Below are 9,779 nucleotides of genomic sequence, written 5' to 3'. Positions count from 1 at the left end.
GTAGAATGAGTACAATTTTTACACAGTTCTGATAAATTTCCCCAAAATTGACTGTTTTCCCCAAATTTTATAAATTTAGACTACTTCTCCAAAATTCAAATTAATTTGTCCAAAAAAAATCGACCATTTTCCCCAACATTTTCATCCCCTGAAATCCGACTACATCACTCCCAAAAATTCAACGTTGGTTGCTTTCAAAAAAAAAATCGTCTTTGGTGTTGCTACTGTAGAGCAACGAATTTTCAGAAAAAGTGAATTTTTTAGGGTTTTAATTAATCAATGTTTCTTGATATTTAATCTGATTTTTTATTGGTAAAAAAATTAATTTTGGCTAAAGATTTGAAATGAAAAGGAGTAGAAATTAAGGTTCAAAGAGGGAAAGCAAAGAGGGAAGAGGGAAAAAACCAGATCTGAACACTGAGAAGAGAGATAGATGTTGGAGTAGCTTGGTCCCTAAACTAATAAAAAGTTTTTTAATAAATTTTGACAAAAAAAATAAAAAAAATAAAAATGAGTCATGGTCCCTAAACTAATGCTGATTAGGCTAAATCCCTCAACTTTTAATTGGAAAACACCAACATTGGTGGCAGAGGAACTAAAAGTGCACAAAATAGTTCAGAGGGACTAAAAGTGCACAAATACAAAAGATTGAGGATTGTATTTTACCTTTACTCTACAAACCAGCAAGAGTATTTCAAAAAAGAAAAAGGAAATTTTTACAATTACCACTTTCTAGGGGTGAGCATGGGACGGGTACCCGTACCGTTAGTAATAACGGTTCGAGTACCCGATAACCAATATCACTAAAAGTGATATCCATAAACCGAACCGATAAGTTCGGATACCCGGATTTTCAGAACGGTTATCGGGTACCCAATAAACTATCCAATAGTGATCATTAAACTTAATGCATTAGTTATTATGATATATTTTAACACTAATTAACAACAATACCACATGATCTTGACCAAATTATTAATTATATTACTAATCATTGATATTATATAGTGATAATGAAGCAAAATAAGAGTTTAGATTTTGGAAAAAATAGATTTAAGTAGGATAAAAAAACAAAAAATTGCTTATCGATTCGGAACGGGTAACCGTTAATTTTAAAATGATACCCAATAACCATACCCGATAACAAATTATCGGAACGAGTACCCGAACCATTATGGTTATCAGATCGGGTACCCTAATTTTCGGAACGGTAACAAAACGGGTTTTCTAGTTTTCGGTTTTTCGGGTAGTTTTGCTCGGCCCTACTTTCTATTATATCCATTTTAGCAATTACCACCTTGTATTATTTTTTTTGAAAATTACCACCTTCTCTTTTCTAAAACATCAAAAGTTACCACTTTCTTGCCTCCCATTTCTCATTCATAACTCGATTTTCATCTCCCCTTTCACTTTTTTTCCCTCAAAGAAATCAGAAACACTTCAATTCACTCCACCAAACCAAAATTCACGAACAATATTTGGTGTTGCTGCAACATGACAACGATTCCACGAAGAAAGGTATGTTGTTCATCTTAATTTAGGGGGTTTCAATTGATTTTAGGGTTTTTTATTTTCAATTTGGGGATTAAGTCAGTGTAGTTGAAATTAGGGTTTTGCAATTCAAATTAGGGGTCAGTGTATTCAATTGGTGAACTAACTAACAACATGCAGCTTTGAATTTTTAATTATACTAAGGTGGCCACGCATGCAACGCGCACGAAGAAGTTAACTCTTGTAGAGAAATTGTATTGGTGTGTATTTACACCTTTGATTTGGGTGGTAGACCTGCTAGTTTTAATACGTGTTATTTGGTTTATGTGCAAATGTAGTGACTTTGTAAAAGTATAAAAAAAAAACCATCAAAATCTTTTTATGACAATTATTGTTCGAAACCTCAATAGTTTGACACTGTTATTTCAAAATTATTATTAAATAATATTTAATTGATTTGTATCCCTTCATATCTCAAACTATTGTTAGTTTAGAATTCTTAATTGATTCGCATGATTAATATATCTAGTGTGTTTTTCTTCAAATGAATTTTTTTTGAGCTCTGGTCATACGGAGTAATAATAGGTGAAATGTTCATTTTAGCTAAAAACTTAATAATCTAAGTTCTATATTGTTCTACGAGCATCTAATATATCTATATCTATATCTAATACTAAATCAATAACTATTTAGTTATATTTTTCCTCGTAAATTCTCTCCAATATTAATACTCCATACCCGTTTTTTTTCCCTTGACTTTAGAATTTTTAAGTTCTTTACACCTCTTGATAACATATGCTTAAATATCACTATTTAATATGAATCTCATTCAAATTCCATAACGTTATTTATGTGCCATCAAACAACGTACAATTCAAAAGCTAATAAACCTTAACAATAGTATTGCAATTAAAGGATGACAAGATTGTAAATAAGAAGAGCAACCACGAAGGAGTAAAAAACAAACAATCTCTTGGTAATAAACAGTCTATTTGTAAATATAATTTTATTTTTTAAAATAATAATCATAACATATGAAGTATAATTTTTATATTAAAAACAAGGAATTACAAGTTTTTTGTTTTAAAAAAATCGAATTAATTGATGATATGTTTAATGATAAAAAAAATATATTAATGAGAGCAAACATACTAATGAGGGTAAAAAAGTAAATATACATTTTTGTACATATTTTTGAGGGTATATTTGGTAGCACACTATTCTTAAGAGTTATCTTCTACTTTTTATAAGGTAGGGAATCCACTAATTAAACAATAAAAAACCCTACTTTACAACTAATTAATGAATATAATACCACATTACACAAATTTGTATGCAATTAAAGTGTAACAATTTCTAGGGTTTGACAAATTCATTGTTTAGAGTCAAATTACCTTGCTTTTTTTACTCCCTTTTGCTGATTCTAACAACCAAATTCCTCCTAGCTTGGTCCCCCCTTCAGCGCTACGCCTGGAATAAGGTACAAATTTGGGACAATGCTGCAACTTTTTTTACCATGAATTATGCCAGAGAAAGATGATGTGACGCAAGGGAGTAAATTTTCTAAACAAATGAGGTAGGTGAGGTTGGATTAATTGATATTAATGGCGAAGGAGAGAGAAGAGAGACACGGGAGTTGAAATTGAGTGAGCATAGAGGAAATGGGAGGGAAAAAGAAGAGGGAAGGTAAAAGTGGGCCCCACATGACGTCATATGACAGTTGGGAGGTAAGAAGGTGGTAACTTTTGATGTTTTAGAAAAGAGAATGTCGTAATTTTTAAAAAAAAAAAATAAAACAAGGTGGTAATTGCTAAAATGGAAATAATAGAAGGTGGTAATTGTCAAATTTTCCAAAGAAAAACTATATAAATAAGAAATAACCTCAAGTGCAGTGTGGCTAGCTTTTAAAAAAGTTTTGTGATAGGTACGTTTGATTGGTTAGATACCTTTGAAAGTGATTGGTTTGAATAACATGTTTTATATGATTTTATTAGTGATTCAATTAAATTTATTTGAATTATGATTTATGAAATAAAGTATATTTGGATGTATTGATTTTAATATTTGTTTTAATAGATGTATTTTTTGAAGGATTGATTTTAATATCATGCATGTTTTAAATGGTTTGAATTACTAATCATATTTAATTAAAGACTAGTCGTCCTTGCGCGCGATAGTCTAATAATATGGAAAATACGGGGTGTCGATATTGTTGATTGTACTTGTTGGTTTTATCGTTAATTCGGTATTGTATTTTGGAAAAAAAGGATTTTAGAAATTTTCTTGAAATTTTTTTTGGAATGAATTACTTTGTTATAGTGAAATTTTTTTATAGGAATAATATGTATGCTATAAAATAAGGTTATCGATTGCTTGATTTTTGTTTTTTTAAAGAATCGATTGCTTGAGTTGAAGAATTTGGTATTGGTACATGTTTTTTTTATGTGTTAAATTGTTTTATTATAATTAGTTTATATTATACAAAATTAATTGGTAAGAAGGACATTTCATTGGAAAATAATAAAAACCAACAACAACTAAAACATACTTGAATCTGATCATTATAGTCCAATATGTAAAATACCGGGTGTGGATATTATTGAGCGTACTTATATTTCTTTTTTTTTTTAAAAAAATGGAAATTAAATGTGAATTTTGTAGCGTTAAATCGAATATTAATTTTCGCCCATTTATTTCTTTTCCAAACCCCTATATTTCTCCTAGTCCTATTTCTCTTTCTTCTTATGTCTATCTCATCCTCCTTAATTCCTAACCCCTCTTTCTATCTCTCTCTTTTCTCCCTACTCCTCTCCCATAATTTTTCTCTCTTTTCATCCCAGCCTCTCTTTCTTCTCCTGACTTACTCTCCCTCTCTTTTGAATTGACCTCTTTGTCTTTCGACTGCTCTATCTTTTTCTCGGCCCCTATATCTTTCTCTTCCAACCCTTATCTTTTCTGTTTCCTTTCTCCGCTTCTCCCTCTCCCACTTTATCTTTATATCTCTCCTTATGGTTGTACAAACATTCAAATAAAAAATACTTACTCATGAATCTAACACGATTCTACCATAAATGTTGAACTTTTATGTTAAATGTGCTACTAATTAGATTACTTGTCTGTAGGCGTCGTTCGAAGTGCGCCTACGTTAAAGCATGATGTGAATATGCTTGTCACTCATAGGAAGTGAGAATTGACATACGAGTAGGGACACCATTAGGGACAAGGAAAGTAGGGAGCCGCCAACAAGTTTTTAAGGAACTTGTAAACCGTTCATGAATCATAAAAGGCAACCACGAATTAAGGGACAACGATAGGCAACAACGATTGACCCGTGAAGGTTATACCCCATTCATAATCCATGAGATTGCTAACTCCATATGGTTCGGAACCATGAAAGGAGGATTGGGGATGATGGTACGAATGAAGTGGGTCATGGAGTCACATTTGTCCGTATTGGCCTCTACTTGATTCTTATAGTGAAAAGTATTTCTGCGATCTCAAAGGCATACAAACAAAATATTCAATTCGCTCCAAACTATTATTAGGCTAAATTGGTTGAATATTAATGCAACATATAATTCTAAAATATTGTGATCACTTGAATTAATAACAAGATTAAAAAGAAACCTAAACCGGTTGTCCAAATTATCTTATTAGGCGTGATTTTCAATTACATATTCCCTTTAACATGCAATGTGGTGATCAATAAATAATAATAGAATAAACATTAATATTGGAAGTAATTCAACAATAAATTTTTAGTCAAATCAAATATAATAATCCTATCATGATGCTAGCAATAAAAATAAAAATAAGAGTAATTAAGTGATTGATTACTCACTTTTCGCGTTTCCTTGAATTGCTACATCATGAATAAACTGTTAATAACTTCAATTAAAACATAAATCAAATTGAAACAATTAAATTAAAAGTATAGTTGATTTGGTCCAAACCATCAGTTAATTATATAGGATGACGTTTTGTTGAGATACTTTCCATGCCTGAGGAAAGTCGACTGATGAGTTTGGTAGCTTTCTATGCTTGAAGAAATCTACCGGATGATACTTTCCATGCTTGAGGAAAGTCGACATATGAATTGATGGTTTCTATGCTTGAAGAAACCCACCGATAATATTTTCCATGCTTGAGGAAAGTCGACATATGAATTGATGGTTTTCTATGCTTGAAGAAACCCACCGATAATATTTTCCATGCTTGAGGAAAGTCGACAGATGATTTTGGTAGTTTTCTATGCTTGAAGAAACTCACCGGTTGAGATACTTCCCATGCTTGAGGAAAGTCGGCATATGATGTAATTGCTGACTTCTTCGCTTTGAGAGATGACAACAACCGACAATTTTCCATGCTTGAGGAAAAAATTGTCTAATAAGATTGCAAGTCTCTGTGCATCAAGAACCTTGCGCCATGAAATGACGGTGGTTCGATTATCCCCGAACGTGGGCCGTAGATGGCCCGCTTGTCCCCGGACGTGGGCTGTAGATGGTTCGCTTGTCCCCAAACGTGGGCTATAAATGGTTCGCTTATCTCCAAATGTGGACTGTAAATGGTTCGCTAATCCCCGATCATGGGCTATAGATGGTCAGCTTGTCCCCGGACGTGGGTTGTAGATGGTCCGCTTGTCCCCGGACGTGGGCTGTAATTGAGACCTGCAAAATAAAATTTGCCAGGAGACTCATATAGACTGTGATAGACTTGACCAACTGACTTGACCAAGTTTGACAAGTCACGACATAACATGTGTATAACTTATGGTGTGTGTGTGTGTGTATGGTGTGTGTGATGTGTCTATTTTATATAGTATTTTACCCTCGTCCCTTGGTCATAATTGGTAGTGTTTTTGGCTCTTTAGAGCCACTTTTATTACTAATTGGTGCTTTCTAGTGTCTTCGTAGATTTGGTTGACTTTTGCAGGGAATTACACTTTTGGAGTAATTTCCTGAGATATTTTGGAGCAATCACGAACATTGGAGAATCACGACCAGATTTTATAGCCCAGGGCCGGTTAGAGCCATCGAACCGGTGATTAAGGGCTCGGTATAGGTGATACCGGGGCATTTGGACCGAGTATTCAAGACCGGAAGAGGAAACCCAGATTGGCCCGAAGAATTGGAGCCCAATCGTAGTCCAAATAGTGGCCCAAGTGAACCGCCCGACCAAAGAGGCTGGCGCCCGGAGGCGCGCCCGTCCGGGCGGGAGAAGCTAAGGTTGGCACCCGGTGACGCGCCCGGCCGGGCGTGAGATTAGTACATCGAGCAAAAAGGTGCGCCCGATCAGGCGGTGCCTCGCTCGATCGGGCGCGTGTATTTATTAGGAGACGATTAGCGTCGTTTTAGTTTGTTTTAATTTAGGATTTGTACGGAGTATAAATACTCCTCCGTAATACGATTTTAGGAACGCTCTCCTTTCCTCTCTCTCTTTTTTTCCTTTTACTCTTTCTTTACTCTCTTAATTGTTCTCTTAGATTTTCTTTCTGTAAAACCTTTGTTCTTAATCCATTCTTAATTCCAGATTTAGTTTGGGAACGATTTCTCTTCTCTTAATCTAGTTGTTTATTTTATTCCTTTAATCATGTCTTACTTTATTGCTTTGATTAATTTAGTTTCTATTATGTGTGAGTAGTTTTCTTTCTAGGGTTTATGAGGATCCATAAATAATATGAAGGGGTAATTTATTGTTGTTAATTATCAATGCTAGATTAATTTCCTATTGATTGGTTTAATGCTCTGTGACTAGATTTGCGCATATCTTTTATGCATGAGTTTAACAATATTGATTCGAGATTCGACAGATGAGAATTGATGTTTAGGTCTAGTTTCAATAGGTAGGTTAATTTATAAATGGTTAGGTCGAGATTCGAAAGATGAGATTTAATGTCGGTAAATTAATTGTGTGATTATAATACGTAGCGAAAGCCCTTTATAATCTGATTAATATATGCATTGATGAATGATTATTATATTTTACCCTGAAATATTATTTATTGGTGAACCTATGCCCTAGATCCTTTTATATATTGTTTTCTCCCTATTCTCAATCTTCGTAGTTTAGTTTATTATTCAAATATAAATATTGGTTACTTCATAATCTAGATTATAATAAATAATTAGGAGTAAAAAGACTTGTTTCCCTGTGGAGTTCGACCCTACTTCCCTATCTAGTTTAGTTAGAGGATTTAGGTATTACTTTTGATTAGGGGATACGACTTTTGTCAGTGTGTGTGCAGACACGAGTAACCAAAAATGAAAAAAAATTCCGTCATTTTTGTCATGAGACGAGTGGAGGGTACCGACTTTCTCCCGAAAAAGAAAAACTTGAAAACTGAACTTTTATTTTCGAACTTCCCTCGATGAGAAAATATTGAAAAAGTTTTTGAACTTCCCCAAAAGAAAAGACATGAAAAAGGGAAGAAGTTTTGAACTTCCTCGTTGAGCAAGACAAAATGAATCGCATGGATTGAATTGCTTTTCTTAAAGATAATGTATGCATGATGCATGTTCTTAGGCCAGGAGGCTAAGGACAATTACATTATGTGAAACGATAGATGAATGAACTTAGGTGATGGAGCTAAGAATCATATATGGTGTAAAGAAATGATCTTGAACGTCACTTAGGTCTGGAAGCTAAGCACGTATATAGATGAAGTGATTATTGAGTATTGCATAATGAATGTTGCTTAGGTCAATGAGCTAAGCACGATATGCTTTGAATGATTAAAAATCATTGATATATAAATGTTGCTCAGCACATTATGCGATGCGTGAAACAATGAACATTGCTCAGGTCAAGAAGCTAAGCAAGTATACAATGATTCTTTTAATGAATGTTGTCCTGAAAGATGATGAAACATGCACAGTGTTGAAACAAGATTTCATGAAAAAGGGTTCTTAAAGGGAAAGATCATATGTATATGGATATGGATGTGTGAGTGAAGTGTGTGAATGTAATACTAAGGTTAGCTGCAAAGGTTATGGTGATGGAAATTTATGTGAGAAGAGTCAAAATAGTGACTCTTTAGGATGGGTAAGCTAAATGATGTGGGTTCAAGCCCCCCAAATCAAGATCTAAATGGGTAGGGGTAAGCATTGGATATTCTTGACTCGATCATGCATGGATATGAATATGAATGTGGCCGCACCTCAATGTGAGGTTGCATACGTATCCGTTAAGAATCAGACCGAACGTAGCTCTAACCGAACTTTGCACAAGTGTATGTACACCTCAAAGAGGTATTTCAAGGGTTGTAATATGGTTAAGTTTATGGTTTAAAGAAGAAAAGGGTATAAGGCTCAAGACCCTAGAGAATCCCCAAGATGTATAATTGTGAATTGGACTTTGCAAGTTTTATTTTTCATAAATTTTTTATTTGAATTTCTTTTCTTTTTTTTCATTCTTTTAAATCAATGTAGACAATCTTGGATCATGTGTTCCATCACTCACTTAGAATTCATGTTTCTCAGGCACGGTGCCAAGCACTCGATGAGAGACGCAATTTGAGACGTGTTCATATCGAAGACATTGGAACACTTGCCTTTAGACATTTTTTTTTGAACTTGCTTTCTGAATGTTACACAAATTGCACACCTTCCCATCCCAGGGTTAAGTGAATGTGGGTTGAATAAATAAGGTCAATCGTCAGACAATGCTCAAAGTGGTTAATGAAGAAATGGATATGTGATTGAATGGTTAATAGGGAATGACAGGGTTACAAAGGTGCCTCAAGTCATTCATGTACCTTGTGTCTAGTTCGGTTTTTTTTTTTCCGAATTACGTGATCGAATGTAAGAAAGAGATGCTCATTTATGAAGAAGGTAAGAAATGTGACATATAGATACATGGATAAGGAGAACCTAAGCTAGACTTTTTGAGGGAAAGGGTTTGAAACGAAAAAAAAGAAAACATGAAATCTTGTATGGAAACTTGTCTTGTGCTTTGTCTTCATGGTTGCTTATGAATTACTTGTTAACGCCAAGAGGGACAAGAAGTTTGTTATTGCTAATGCTTTGATTGGAAGAAAAGAAGGAAGGAATGACGTTCCCCTTATTCTTCCAACTCTAGTGATTCTTGAACTTGAGTAATATGGAACAAAATGAGCTCACTTAATGCATTGACTCAATACTCAGATTGGAAAGGAAGAGTTTATGAAAGAATTTTGTAAACCGATGGGAAATACTCCACTCATTCCTATAACGACGGAAAATGACGCTTGCATGGTCCTAGTATACGATCATAAACAATATAGTGCATTGTTTGAAGACAAAGTGTGTGCA

Source organism: Chenopodium quinoa, unplaced genomic scaffold, assembly GCF_001683475.1.
Source record: "Chenopodium quinoa cultivar QQ74 unplaced genomic scaffold, ASM168347v1, whole genome shotgun sequence".
Lineage (NCBI taxonomy): Eukaryota > Viridiplantae > Streptophyta > Magnoliopsida > Caryophyllales > Amaranthaceae > Chenopodium > Chenopodium quinoa.
This window is presented reverse-complemented; position numbering follows the sequence as displayed.